This window comes from Pithys albifrons, chromosome 3 (genome assembly GCF_047495875.1).
Source record: "Pithys albifrons albifrons isolate INPA30051 chromosome 3, PitAlb_v1, whole genome shotgun sequence".
NCBI classification, from domain to species: domain Eukaryota; kingdom Metazoa; phylum Chordata; class Aves; order Passeriformes; family Thamnophilidae; genus Pithys; species Pithys albifrons.
Window position 1 is genome coordinate 34,444,033 of NC_092460.1, and position 15,563 is coordinate 34,459,595.

At 42.0% G+C, this 15,563-nt stretch overlaps 1 protein-coding gene across 3 annotated transcripts in view; it reads right to left on the reverse strand.

Annotated features, from left to right (window-relative positions):
- The window catches only part of BCAT1 (branched chain amino acid transaminase 1), a 64,642-nt gene that overhangs the window by 31,305 nt on the left and 17,774 nt on the right, over positions 1-15,563 (reverse strand). The window contains exon 1 of one of the 3 annotated variants that reach the window (XM_071551305.1): positions 12,398-12,479. The exons of the other annotated variants lie outside the window; for them this stretch is intronic. The gene's annotated coding sequence lies outside the window, so the exon portion shown is untranslated. Of the gene's footprint in view, positions 1-12,397; positions 12,480-15,563 lie in introns of those variants that run through there. 3 annotated transcript variants of the gene reach the window in all.

The following is a 15,563-nucleotide window of genomic DNA, read 5'->3' on the forward strand; positions in this document are numbered from 1 at the left end:
CTCACAAACCTACAAGTACATGTAGAGGGAGCAGCAAGCTGCAGCCACAAGTAAAGAAACTTGTTCACTTGGGAGCATTTGGTCTCCAGTTTTGCCACCAAAGATATTTCCCCAGATTAGGAGACCTGGGGTTCAAGAGAGCTTTGGACAGAGTCTCCATCACATGAGTGACAATTTAATAAAATCATGCTGATCAAATGCAAACACAATGCTATGCTGTAGTGGTTAATACAAGGAGGGTCCTAGATCCAGTGTGACTCCTATGTAAGAAGCAGACCAAGCACTCAGTCCTGCAAGTGACTGCTCAGAGCAGTGGCTCACACTGCTCAGTTCCTGGATCTCAGGACTGGGGACTTCCTGTCATCACAAGCAGGAATCCCTCATTGGATTTCAGGTTGAGTCACTTGAAGGCAGAAAGCCTAGAGAGGTAGGTATGATGCTTATCCAGAAAAGCATCAAATAATTTCCAGACCACAGACCTTCCTGGAGCTGCACGCTGAACAGGGAGACTAACTACTGTTTCTCATCTTCTTCAGCTTTTAGGGAAACCAGCCTTTGTTCAGGCATCATGCCAACACCTGATTCAATCATGTCAGGTACAGCACCTCACCTGTAACAATTCCTCCAAAAGACAGTAGGAATACCCTGCATGAGACCTAAAATATAGGTGAAACTGCACAGACTAGTAGGCCAACTATCATTCAACAAGCAAAAAGGCAGTTTCTCTCATTTTTATAATCCTCTTAAGCTCTCAGAAGCTGCACTTAAGATTTTTTGGCCATTACTTTCTTAGGGCTCTTACCTCATATCCATTGTAATGTCAATTTCTCCTTGTTTTTACCAAGAAATGCAAGTTAACAGCATACAAGCACTTGATGCTTTCAGAATCCCACTGCATCACATGTCAAGACACCACCAAGTGCTGCAATACATCCAATCTTTTTTCTTTATCATGGAGGGTGACACACTGAGAGGAGAGGTTGGAGAATCATTTTTGGAGTAGTCACTCTCTCAGTGTGGTCTGCATGAAGTACTGCATCACCCCCAACCTCTTCTGGGTCCCTGAGTAATAAGACTCTCTACACAGTATCTTGCCTGGCTTCTGGCTTCACTTGATCAAGCAGCACCAGCAGCAGGGAAACCAAACACTCAGAAGAACCTGCTCAAGGAGAGCTGAGCAAGGCCAGATGACTAATACCAGGGGCACTGATTAAGTGTCAATGCCTATTACACTAATATCACTCAATAAAAAATTGCCATAGTGCTACGCTGGTACCACCCATGACCTTTATAAACAGCAATTTCCTTCTTTCCTTTACCAGCATTGCCCCAACCCCGAAAGAAGCATGTTAGGGATTGGCATTAGCACCCATCCAGATCTTCACTGTACACTGTTTGTACTGCCAACAAACAGGGGAATTTTTAGCTAGGTTCATGTTTCGTTTGCTTTGTTTATCAACATGCTCTGAGCACCTTCTGATGCTGCTGCCTAATAAAACCATTAGAGTGGAAGGAAAACCAGTAAAAGCACAACAAAAATAATGCTCTACTGAGTGCAGCTATTTGGCCCCTGTTGCCTAAAGCAGAATGACAAAGTCACAGTTCCAGGCCTGCAGACTCTCCAGGTTGCAGCAGAACAGCACATAAAAGATGTATGTGTCAATGTCCCAGCCCAGGGCACTCCAGTAAGGAATAGGAAGAATCTGATTGCCCTGCCTGTAGAGGGAGTGGTGGGAAACCAGCTGGATAATGTTGATTTTCAGGGCTTACAGAGAAACACCTACAGCCACTGGCTCAGATAGACCCACTTCTTTTGCAAAGTCCCTCATCTGAAAAGTGTCCACAGATTCCAATGAAACATCTTCCAGGACAAATCTTTACCCAGCCCAAGTAAAGAAGATATGATGTGACCTCCTGAAATTAAAATTCATCATTTGATCAAAACAGATCTTTTCAATTATGAGCTGGGCCAAATTAAAAGTGACATGCTGGTCAGTGTCAATTCTAATCAAAGCTGCAATAAGACATCCTGGTGCCTCCAGCCAAGCTGTCAGTTTAATGCTTGTTCTATCCAGCCTTTGCAATACCCTTAAGTAGGTTTGGAGCTGAGAGCAGCCCCTGGCCAGAGCTGTACTGACATTACTCCATTCCTACCTTTCTTACCCTAAACAACTGTCTTGAGTAGGTACAGATGGCAAGCACATACTTTGCCCAACTCTTTCCACCAAGTTTTGTCAATGCCTCCCCAAACAATCCTTGGCTGTAGCTACTTTCACTGCACTGAAAATACCAGACCATAAGCAGTAGGTTGGGCAGCTCTAACAGGTGTAACTCATTTGACATACCTAAACTTTTCCAAATACGGTGTTGGGCCAGGCATTTCTATCACATACTTGAGTAAAACCAGACCTGGCAACCTCAGCTGTAAAATACCTTACAGGTTACCTCACTATAGCAGCAAGTTTCAGCAAGAGATCCTCAAAACATTAACATCCACTCAGTGAGACTGATGAAAGAAGCAACCTCCCTGACTTCCAGTCAAGGTGATTCATTCAAGATCACAAAGCAACTGCAGTAATTATATTTTATTACTTATGCCAAGTTTGGAAGCATATCCTAGGAAAGATCAGTGCCTTCTGATGCAATAACAAACATAGAAACATAGGTAGAATCAAGTAACTTGTTTTTCCCTTGCACTTATGAAACAGCAAAATGTAGTTGCAGCAGTGGAGCCAATTTGGAGAAGGAGACAGATTACAAAGAGCGTGAGGAATTACTATAAAGGGGAAAGGCAACAAAGCATAGCTGGGAGGAGTTGGAGAGAATGAGGCTGGGGCTAGACAGAATGGTTTTGAGGAGGGCTCCAGGGATTAGCATGTTTTCCTGCCTTTCAGTCCTTATGGCTGTGGCACCCTCCATCATTGCTTCTGGGCTTTACTTAGCACATGTATCTCTGTCCCAGAAAGACATACCTTTTGATGGATCAGCTACTTTTTCCCCACAGCACCTTCTACCTGGCCTCCTCCTATGTGACAGGCTGAGGAGAAAAGGTTTGCCCTGTCAAAGAGAACCAGGGATAGGGAACTTTGCTCCAGACCCTTCCTCAGCTCTGTTGACCTTCTCTGGACATGCTCCAGCACCTCAATGTCTTTTTTGAAGTGAAGGGCCCAAAACTAACCCAGGATTCGAGGCACAGCCTCACCACTGCCAAGTACAGAAGGACAATCACTTCCCTGGTCCTGCTGGCCACACTGTTTCTGATATAAACCAGGATGCCATCAGCCTTCTCGGCACAGAGGCACACTGGTGTTCACACGTTTGGTTGCTGTCAACCAGCATCCCCCAGGACTTTTTTCCACCAGTCAGCTTTCCAGTCACTCCTTCCCATGCCTGGAGGGTTGCCTGGGGTTGCTATTAGTTGTGGCTCAGTGCCTGACAGGGCAGGAACCAGACCTGTGCAGACTGCAAGGAATGCTGATGGGACACTGAATGGATCCTGGTCTTCAAGATGCTTAGGATATCACAGTTGGCTTAGTAGCTCATAGGACAAAACTTCATGGGCTAAGGCAGTTTAATAAGGAGAACAAAACCAAGTAAGTGATGCAAAGGACCACAAAGTCTCAACCAGCCATGGGAACAGCAGCTGTTCTCAGCTGTGGTGCTGAGCAGACATTATGAGGTGTGGAGTTATCTCCAGGGTCAGCTGACCCAAGTGTGCCCTCTCCCAGCACCCCCAGCCTTCTCACTGGTGCTGGGCGAGGAGCAGAAAAGGCATTGTGCACTCCCTGCTCAGTCATGGCTCAGACAGTGGTGTCACCCACACTGCTTTAGTCACAAATCCAGCACATGGCACTATGCAAAGTTAACTTGATCCCATCCCAAACCAGGGCATGTGCTCTGTGCACTGCTGCACTCACAAGGTGTCAAGCTCAAGTGCAGTGCCAGCCTGCGGACTGCCCCAGCAGGAGGAGCTGGAAATGGGGCACACACAGGAGCAGGGATTGCCTGGATGTGCTTATGATGGGTCAGCCAGGGCTCAACACTTTCCTCCTGTCAGACCACCACAGGAGAGCAGATAAGCAGCTGGACAATTGGATCAGAGGCACAGCTGCTGCAATGCCAGCAAGTGCCTTTGCTCAGGAGGCAGGGAGCACCTGGAGGGAGAGGGGTAAGTCACCAAAGCAGCAACCTAGACATCTATATGGGACCCCTGTCTTGCCACAGGCTTGGGGAGGAAGAATGGAGAACAAGGGCTCTGCCAGGCCATTATCTGCTGTCCTTTGTCACGTTGTCCTCACAATCAGCAACTTTAGATTCCTCAGGCCCTGGGAACTGCTGCTGTGCAGCTCCTGTGCTGCCAAGGGCACCCACCCACGTTGTTTCTCTTTGGGGAAGCATGAAGACTGGGAGTGGGACAGCTGTGCTGCCATGGACACTGGTAAGAGGCAAAGCACCTGAGTGCCCTGAGGGTGGGCTGGGTCCAGGTCAGCTGTGTGTCCCCACAAAGGTCTCTCCTGCCTGGGGATGGGGTTGCCATGCTGCTGACCATCCTGTCTCTCCTTGAAGAGTCCACTGACAACTCAGAGCCTGTCAGCCCCAGGCCCACATGTCAAGTGGCATCTCAATTGTCCCATGGCTCTCTGGTGCCTGAAAGCAATGGCCTCTCCAGTCCCCCTGAGACAGACCAGATCCAACACCACACAAAGTAAGAGTCACAATCAGAAACACTACATAAGCTCCTCATGATCAACCATGTGCCAGCCCAGAGTGCTGAGAGCAGAGCATCAGCCAGGCAGCATCAGGGCTGTCTCATGACACGCTGACAAGTCACCAGCAGCAGCCTCTCCCTCCACCCTGGACCAGACGGGATACAGCACTGCTCAGAACAAACCCAGTAGTCACAAACACCACACACCCTGCCTTGAGTCTCCCATGGCTCCATGGCAGTTGATAGGAACAACCACCCCCAGCCTGGACCAATTCAGAAGGAACGCATCTTCCAAAATAGCAGTGGGCAAGAAAGCCCCACAGATGGCCCAAAGCACTGCAGGACCAGGCATGTGCCAGCCCAAAGTGCTGGCACCCCTCAGTCACCACAATAAAGTTGTTTTGCTCCTCTGCACTGAGAAATCTCACATTCGTTTGCCAGTCATCCTCCTCTGCCTCTACCCACAGCAGTGTTAGGGGATGGGACTGGGGTCTTGTCTTCTCCATCAGTGCTGGCAGTGCGATTCCCAGACCTTCCTCCCTACGGCCTGGCCTTGCCCAGCTGCTCAGAGCCATGGCTGTGGGATTCAGGCCTTGCTGTTAGTGTCACTGCAGAGCAGTTCTCTGCTCACATGGGATGTTCACACATCTGAGCCCCGTCACCACAGAGGTCTCTGCCCTGCCCTTGGTGCCCTGGCATGTCCTGGCAGTGGGAGCACAGCCAGGCTGATGGTGAGGCTGCCTCCAGATCTGGGCCACCTCAGGCTCCCTGCTCTGGATGCCATTCCCTGTTCTGGCTGAGTTGGGATGCCTGATCCAGGGACTGCCCTGGCTGCCACGGCATGGCAACAGCCCACTGGGCTCCGAGTGATGCCTAAAATGAAAAAATAAAAGAGGTGCAATGAATACGTATGTGCATACTACAGCATAAGGCTCCTATAATTTTATAACACTAATTAATTATCATATCTAATGGTTACATCCAACCTGAGAACTGTCCACTCCCAGAACCTCCCTCAGGTCTGTCTCTTGGCATGCCTCCCCAGAACTGAGTTGGAGGTCTCAGTGGCCCTTCCTTCTTCATCATCATCATCATCTTCAACATCATATGCCTTCTTTGGAGTTACTCCAAGGTTTCTGGGCCTTCTAAGTTGCTTTGACTACAGTGGTATCTTATTATGTCTTTCTGTGTATGTGTTCCAAACAAGATGTCCTCACTAAAATCTTTTCCTTGAAAAGAACATTAAACAAAATTTCAAGAATTTCTAGAATTTGATATAAAGCATGAGAAAGGGAGTTTAGTTACTGTTAATTGCTATTTTGAAGTGTTAGGAACTACATAGCTATATCAAAAATCTATATGCTACAAATCTTAAGACATCGGGGCAGCTGCAAACTGCTGGGGCCAGGCAGTGCTGCCAGTTTTGGAGGGTTGTGGATACAAGGCTGACCAAAGCTGCTTGTTAACTCACCTTTTGGAAGCTGAAACTATCTCAGCCAATGAGCAAGCTACCACCTTTCTCCTGCAGTTCAGCTCCATCATTTTCCACATATCCAGCTGCAGGTGGCAGAGGATTGCCTCCATTTGCTTGTGGACCAGAGCAGTGATCTTAGCTGGCTGGAGAAGCTCATCCATTAGATATTCCAGCCCAGCAGACTCATATAGCAGGATTCAGGCTACTACACAGTGGACATAATTGCTTCTCTAGAGAAGATGCTGTGAGCAGTCCACAGGGAACTGCAAATTGGTCCAGGAAGAGCCTTCCACCCCATGGGCCTGTGTTCTGCAGCAAGATGTCATGAGTTATGCTTAATAGCTATTACTGCACAAAAAATGGCTTGCATCAAATTCTAAAGAGGAGTCAGGGCTGACACATCATCTCCTCCATCAGCAGTATCTAAGCAGAGCTAGGCTATTCAACTAGAAAGCCAGAAAAAATTATGGAGACTATGTGTGGTGTTCAGGTAACTGGTATTTTCCTCTTCCCTTGGGACAAAATATGCAATCACCTGTTCTGCCTGTTCTCAGACCTTGTCTTGGAAAGATAAATGCTGAATACTGCTCCGGTAGATGAAACCAACTGCAGCTTCTTCTAGCAGGTGCTATTTTTGTCTAGTTTGTCTGAATTACTACCTCTCAGGTCTGTCCATAGCTGGCACCACAGCAGCATCTACTTCAGTACAAAAAGAGGATATTTATGTCCTACACACCCTGAGTAAACCAAGGTCTGTAGGTTTGTTTCTTTTCCCATCACCTCCTTCTTTGGAAAAGACTGCTAGTTGTCTGGGACAGAGACCATCACTTTCAATACAGGGCTATGCCCTGTATGGCTCTGATCACAATAATAAAGTCTACAGTAAAAATTATAAGAACACCAAGAGTTCTATCAATTCAAAACAGAATACGACAGAGTCAAATAAATTCTCTGAAATCTATTACCAGCTTGTTGGTATAAAAGTGATGTTAATATAAGCTATCCTATAAACCCCTTACTATCAATACTTCTTTAAATTTACAGCAGAGCCTCAGGCTTGAAAATGGAAAGTGTGCCAAGATATAATAAGATCCCAGCAGGAATAAAGCCCTAATTTTCCTACTATAAAAAAAAATAAAGAGAAATAAAGTATAAAAAATGTCTTCTGCAACCCCAGGGAGAATACCCAGAAATCTTTCAATATAAAGCTTCCCTTAGACTTCATCTGAGAGTATGTTAGCACATGTAATTGGACTGGGGTCTGGAATCATTGCATCAGGTTGACTGTACACTGGGTAATAAACCACAGAACAAATGACAAAGCAAAAGAGAGTCAAGACTCTGAATCAGTTCCGAGTCAGTCATGGAAACAACAGAAAACATGGCTGGAAGGATTTTGTCTAGTCCATCCCTGCAAGGCATCTAACCTAAACTATTCATAACAGATACTTATCAAATACTTGTCAAACCAAGGAATGAAATTCTGCTACTCTGTGAGCACTGGGAAGAAAAGAAAGGCGGCACAGCATACCGCTGGCTTCTTTAACCTTTCCCCTGATCTGACAGAGTCTCCAGATCTGATGCAGGAATCTTTGATCTGGAGCAGTAAGCAGGGAAGTAAACCTGCTCTGACAAGACAAGAGATAAATGGTTAGACTTGACAAAAACTTGTTGCCTTAGAGAATGAAAAGGGCACCCAGGGCAGCAGCACAGCTGAAAACACACTCTGAAGCTCCCAAAATATAATAGAAGTGAAATAAAGATGTTGGAAAGGTACAGAAAGTAGCAAAAGCATTGAAGAAATGTATTTTGCCCTAAAAAACCCTCAAGAACATGGATAATGCATAATATATTTTATTTCAATAGCACTAACTGAATTTTAAGAGTTTTTCCATATCTTGATGAAATGCTGCCTGCACAACTTCCCACTGATTTGATCCAGAGCCCATTTAAGTTAATCAAGACCCCTTCCTCCAGCTTTGTAGGAATTTGGATTGCAAGGGAGGCAAAAATACCTGAACCTTTATAGCCTCACTCATTTCAGTTGCTTCAGGAAAATTATGTGAATTTATAATTATTAGGTTTGGGGTTTGTGTCTCCCTTGTTCATTAGTCTGTTCTCCACTGACAAGTTTCAGAAGACGTGTTTTTAAAGCTACGGAAGATACCAAAATGGGTTTCCTACAGATCCTAAGGAAACCTTCTACCTCATACTAGGGAAATCTTAAGGAAAGCATCTATTTGTTTTTAATGGGGTCTATCTCTTTTCCTCCAGTTAATACTATTTTCAGATCTATGAAAAATAGTCCTCTAGTATCTCATCTATCAAAAAACTGTATCAAACCTTTCAAACATGATTACCTCAATCACCTCAAACCATCAAGATGTTGAAAAGCTTATTAAACACAGGAACAAAAACTAGACACATTATCGCATTTTGGTCCTATAAGCCCATTGTGTTTGCCAACAGCCATTGCAATTAACTGAGTGGGGTGATCAGAAAGTGTGAGCAGGCTTTAATGCAATCATTGAACTGGTCTGAAAAACACACTGCTGTAGCTCCCTGTTACTGCTCATTGAGTCAGCTGTATAAAAATCCCCTTTGGCCATGCAACTGCACTTCATGTTGGCAATGTAGACATACCTGGGGCTTTAGATTACAAAGGAAGAAGCAACTCCATGTAGGGAAACACAGACTGCAATTCTGTAATAGCAGAAGGTATTTTTGTAGATTCATATACAAACATTTCCATAAAAAAAACAACTAGGACCATTCTTCACTAATGGAACACAGTAACTTATTACCTTATTCACATGATTCACTATTAATATATACTGCTTCTTCTCAAAAGATCTGACAGCTTGGTTAATGCAATTCCTGATGCTGTGCTGCTCCTTGCCTCACAACCACTGTATTTCTGCACTGTAGCATAAACACAGTGTTCCATTTTTAGAAAGAGTTTGCCTGGGAGAAGGTTTGAGTCTAACACAAGCTGAGGGCACACACTGGCCTGTGACACAACACTGGAATAGAGAGATCTCTGGCATTTCACTGATAACACATCTTTGCACAGCAGCACAGTGTTTTTAGGTGTTCACATAGCACAGTATGAAAACAAACCTTATAAATTTGGTCCAAAAAGACTTAAGACACTTCTGTCTTCTGGTCAGGAAACATCATTTCTATTTCACATGAAGCATGTGAAACAAAAAATTAGGTATTGGCATCTAAGCTTCTTTAAAAGAAGTAGCCATGTTGAAGGAAGAAATGAATTGCAAACCTAAATTTCAGACAAACAAGTTGGAAATATTCTGCCTAAGTAGCCTGGCCAGTCACAAACATGTTATGTGGAATAGCCAAGAATAGAATCATAATCTCACATGTCCAAGTCCTGAGCAGTTGCAATTAAATCTTCTTACCCTGATTTTAATAAGCTTACAGACATGCAGAGAAGTGGATTCATGCAATGCAAGCACTCAGTAGTTATAATTTCATATAGAATTTCAAAAACTTCCAAAAAATACAAAATGCTTTTATCTTACAGTCTTTGCGTAGAGGTTACAGGAATAATTTCAAGCGTTCAGTTAAGCACATCTGCCTTTTTCTCTTATCCCACCTCTCTTTCACACTAGTAGAAAGAAGGTAAACTTACAAATTGCCATGAAATTCATTGTTTCATCTGCCACTGAAACTGCCACAGTTTGCCATTTCCTTCTGCTTAGTACTTTTTTAGAAACAGAGACTAAATACAGGATTAACATAAATCTCTTACAGCTCACTAGGCTGTTAGTTCATGGAGAGGTAGGATATAGAGACAATTTCTAAAGCAAAAAGAAAGTCCAAGAGAATCCTATGGGGAAAAAAATAAAAAAAAATACTAAATTATGTTCCTAAACTGTAGTTTCTATTCATGTGTGTTCAGCAAAGAAAACATTTAAAACCAAAACTGTGGACTTGATATCACAATGACATTAAAATTTAAGAAATATTGGAAATAGGTATGGACACTATGGATTTTATAAATTTTTCTGATTCAGTTTATAAATTTGCTTTGGGAGTCACTGGCTGGTGCTAAGCCTTGCATTTTAAAAACAATTCTTCACCTTGGGTAAAATAAATCCAGAAAATGATACAAACTAAATGGACTCTCCAAAATTCTAGTGCAAGTGCTGTGCTTCTACAGAGACCAACTATATCTTAAGCTTCTAGAGAAAAAGAAGTTAAAGCATCACTTTCCTTGTGCTATAGATCAACTCAGCCAAACTGTCCCCTTAAAAGGGACAGTTAAAAGCAGTTAAAAGCAGTTTCCTTTTATCTTGGCTAAAAGCTCCTGTTATTTGCAGAAGACAACCAGCTTTATTTGCAAATCCTTCAGCTTCACATAATAAGACAATCAGTTCCTCTACTACAGCTTAGAAAACCTACTTGCTAAAAGCCTACAACTATTTGAGGAACAATTACCCACTTGAAGAGAAACACAGAACCACTTGCCATCCAGATGAACCTGAAAGGAGCAGCCACAGATCTCAAATTCTTTCCTAATAACTGGAATGAGAGCAGTAGATATATCAGCCACTCTCAGAGGGAGAACGGACTGCATGTGACAAACATTCTAAGACACAGATTATTTGGGGATGCCTTATAGTGTAATGTTATACACACACATATAGATATCCAATTGGTCATCTTTCTTTTACTGCTTCAAGACAGTTTATATAAAGTAGATTTTCTATATATTTATTTTGGGGAGCTACTGCCCATCACGGCATCAAGATATTGGCAAATTTCTATAATAAACTCTTCCTTGTATGATCTAACATAAAGGAAACATTCTGCCTGACCAATCAAAATTTAAAATGGGGTCTAATATAGAACTTAAAATGGCAGTGCAGGGCATTCTCCCAACACTCTCACCTAAACTCTAAAACCCCAGAAGAATCAACAGCTTCAACAAGACAAAAAACCTCACTGAGTGTTCCTATACTTTGGCAGGTAAATAATTTATTGATGTCAGTAGAAAATTACAGATTGATACAACCTAGAAAGAGATTGAAAATATATAAAACATGTAAACTGCTTTATATTTGTCAGCCTTGTAAGTAATGTGGTACCTAGAATGCGCTATTTCCTCATTCCAAAAACATTTCAGTGTTCCCTTGATCCATATGATCTGGGCATATCAGTAACTTCACCTATTGTTCATATAAAAGAAAACCACAAGAAAACTGCTCTGTACTTCCTGAACTCTTCAAGAACTGTGACTCACTATGTCACAGTGTTGTGCCAATGTGATACAGTCAATTAGTTCAGATTTTTAAAAGATGTTTCAAAAATTAGACTCCTGTATTTTATGCATTTTTAATCTTTGCACTGAAGGGGAAGTGAAAAAATTTGGTGAAGCAACAATTTTCTTCTTTAAAGAAAACAGGGTCACAGAGTTGTTTATTCTTTACCACTGTCTGCAACATTTTCACATATAAAACAGTTTTCTAAAATAAAGCTTAAAACTGTCTGTTAGCTTAAAACAGCTTAGCCCTGCTCCCAAATCCCAGAGTAAGGAGTCCTATATCCCACTATATTTGGCCCAAATCATAGACCCACTAGAGTTTCATTAGTATAAAAATGGTTATGAATCCCAGTAATGTGAAACTTGCTTTGGCAATCTCTCAATTTGAACCACAAATGTCTGCATTGGAAATAAATTTTCAGGTTTTTTCTAGTATGAAATACACTCCAGCTTTAGATTCTGCGGAGAAACTGTCAGACATTTTGGTTGAGGACTTTTTTAAGTTATACCTATAATGTAGAAATAATCTTTATGTTCTAATTTGTACAATTCCTGGCACAGTATCAGCTAGTTCACAGCTTGGGCTTTGAAGCATTGCAGTAATGCAAGAAACAAATACTAAAAATACATAAATATAGGTAATTCACTATATCCAGCATCTCTCACAGCTAGACATGAGCTGGCTTCAAACTGGAAGCCATGGAAACATATTAGCATAGTACTGGATTCAGTCTAGCAAGTCCAAGATCCCAACAGGTATCTTCAGTTTGAGCACAGCACTGCACTAACCTGCCTGTTTTGCTTCCAGTCTGCCATGGGCTCACATCCCACTGGCCTGGAGCCTGGGAAGGTGGGGTCTGTCTGGGGGAACACTCATAGTTATTCAGAGTGGAATGAAAAGCTGTTCAGATACAAAAGCTCCACTTACACATTTCTCATTCTACCATCAGAAGTCTCCATGTTAGCAAGCCAATCCAGATCCACTTGTCAACTACAGTCACTCCATTCTGCTGTTTTGTAGCAGACCAGCCAGTGTTTCCTAGAAAGTCTTCTCCACTTTGGCACACTAAATAGGCCATTAAAAATTAAAACAAAAGAACTGAGCTTTGCAGCATTAAGATGACAAACTAAATTTTTATAGCTTCAGATCATTGAAACACAGAAAAACATAGTAAGAGTAGGTTTTTACCTTCTTAAAGTGCTCCATGTATCAGTCCCAAATTAAAAACCTATTCCATGACAAAATGCTACATAAAAAGAAAATTATGTTTCTGGATATGGATTGATAACAGGAGGGAAAGAAATGGCAATCACAAATTCCTAGAATTCAAAGTCTGAACTAATTCACACATTAAAAGAAACCCAACCAGAATTACATATGGAACAGATCGTCACATTATCCAAACAACATTCCTTCCATCTTGCGACAGTACAATAGGCAGAATGAAGGCATTAAAGAAACTACCAGACTTTTAATCGTAAAAACAAAGTTCCTTGGACATAACTGTGTGCTGTTTCATGGCATTACTGAATGCAAGTATAAGAACAAAACCAGGTTCGTGCATTTCTTGATTCAGCTTTCCAAAAAACATTCAGTGCTACAGAGGGTGAGTGCACTTTCTGTTCTAAGTGGTTTCATACTCCCCTCATACAGTTCCAATGCTGACAATAGGCAAAAACTACAAGGATAATTTCTTAGGTTATGGCCACAAATCCCCATCAGTTATTTAAATAAACAAATATATAAATACGTGCATACAACAGTTGAGGGAGGGAGGAAGATTTCATTCTCGTGGAAGGAGCTGGGTAGATAAATCCTGGAGACCTGGCACTTTCTACAGTACAGAAAACTCTCACACAATCACTCTTTCCATCAATGTTTTTTAGCTGTTCCAAGATCACTGGTCACTTTTCAACTCCAAATGCCATACATGAAACATCCTGTAATTCACAGACCTGCCAGGATGAGATTTTTAGCTGCAGAATCAAGTCAAATTAATGTATTTCAGTAGCAATTTATGTAGTTTAGTAGCACTTAAAATGAAGAAAGTGACAATTCTGACCTAGCAGAGGGACTCGCTGCCTGCTAGAAACTAAAGATAGCATTCATTCCTTCCCTCCCAGTGTACTGGGATTTTCTGGATCCACTTTTCCAAGTCAGGCAGAAACTGCAGTAAAATTCAAAGAAGCTCAGCCCACCTAAAAAGCACAGCATTGCATTCTAAAAAGAAATGTCTTCAGAGGGCTAATCTGGCATTCAAATGTTGGGCATGATCCACTGTAAACAATATGTTTTATGTAAGCTTTAACCAAAACCATACCCTGTTTTCTACATTCCCACAATCTTGGACTGCTTAGGTCACTGGCACAAAATTGCAGCTTTCTTCAGGACAGTCAGCCCCATTGGTCAACTTGATTCCTTTGAAATATTATTAGCTAAAGTTTCTGAAATTTTAACCATAACTGTCTTTCACAGAAATGTCTGTGAATTTTTCTGGAACAAATCCAGGCTATTTCATTTGTCATTTTCTGGTGCTGGTTCTTCCTTTTTTTATAAAGTTTAGATGTTTCCTTGTTTTGTTCTGTTGTTTTTTTGTTTTAGTTTTTTTTTTTTTTACAATGAAGTTTAAAAGGCTGGAAATAATTATTATAACACATGACACTACAACCAGTACTTATATTCTCATCATAACTTTTACATGCACACCTCTGATAGTACTGTATTTTCTAAAAGTCTCTGCCCCTTTCTGGTAACTGCAGCCAACCTTGAGAAACAGAGCCATAAGGCAGGAATGGACTTATAAATTAGACTTCAGCCTGAGCCAGCTGTTTTTGTCTAGGATTATTCCCTTTATGACCATCTGTCCCACCTGCTAATGTATTTTTCCCCTCACACAGTCTCTCCACTACAATGGTTTGCCATTCTGGCTGATATACAAGTATCAATGGAAAGGAATCTGAATTAACTCCAACTTTGTGCCACCCAGTATTTGGAGCTTTGGTAAGGCACCTGCTTGACTGCTGGTATAATTGAATCTGCCTTAAGTCTGCTTTAGTTTATGCCCAATACACCTATGACCCACACACTACCAGAGTTTGTTGTCATTTTTCCTTCTTTCTGGACTGCTCACAAGTGAGCGAAACAGCTCAGTGTTGTTACACAAGACTCTCCTCTCTGTAAGGCAATTCTTCTTCTCAAATACATTAATACATTCCACTGAATGAATCTACTGAGATTTATCTTGTCTATTTGTTGAAGGTGAATTCACAAAACCCTGCACTCCACACTTGTGAACTCTTGGGGTTTCAAAACTGGCTGCATGCCTGGTTTTGTCAGCGTTTTCCAAAGTCATCCTAAATTTTCCTTCTTGGGCAGAATTGCCAGAGAGACACAATGCAAAGAAATGAGGAAGAGAAGAACTGGGAAGGGCTGAGAATGAGGAAAGAGAAATTAAATAGCATGTTGCTACATGGTAAAATTCTGTAGTCATGGACTCTCAAGAATTCTTTCCTGTTTTCAATGAGACCAGCATCAGAATAAACCTTACCAAGGAGACCAATTTGAAACATTTATTCCAGCATTTATTTTTCATATCTGCTTAAAGCCTGGCAACTGAAAGGGAAATAGCTGCTTTGGCATAGTTCAGAGGACTGCACAGCAGCGACACTGCCCAAAAAAATCAGGAAGAACATGACAAAGTGCATCATTATAATTTCATCTCATGTACTGCTGACAATAGTCAGAAATAACAGGAAGGGAACTGCTGAAAAAGCACGAGTGAGGTCACCTTTTTCTGGGTACTACTTTTATATGCTTGAAAAACATAGATGAGGATTTTAAAGGCTGTAAATCAGGGAAAAGAGGAGAGAGAATCACAGATGTGTGACATAAGGAATAAAGGCAAAAGAAGTAGAAATTACAGGAGGAAAGGGAATGAGGACACTGTAGAATTCAGAGGAGCACGTGCTGACAGGCTTTACATTTCTAACAGAAAACTGGAAGTTGACATCTGTGTTCACAAAGTGTTGAAAATGAGCTCTTAGTTACTTGCACTGCATTCAGGAAGGAGAAAGAAGAAAAGAACTTAACTGAG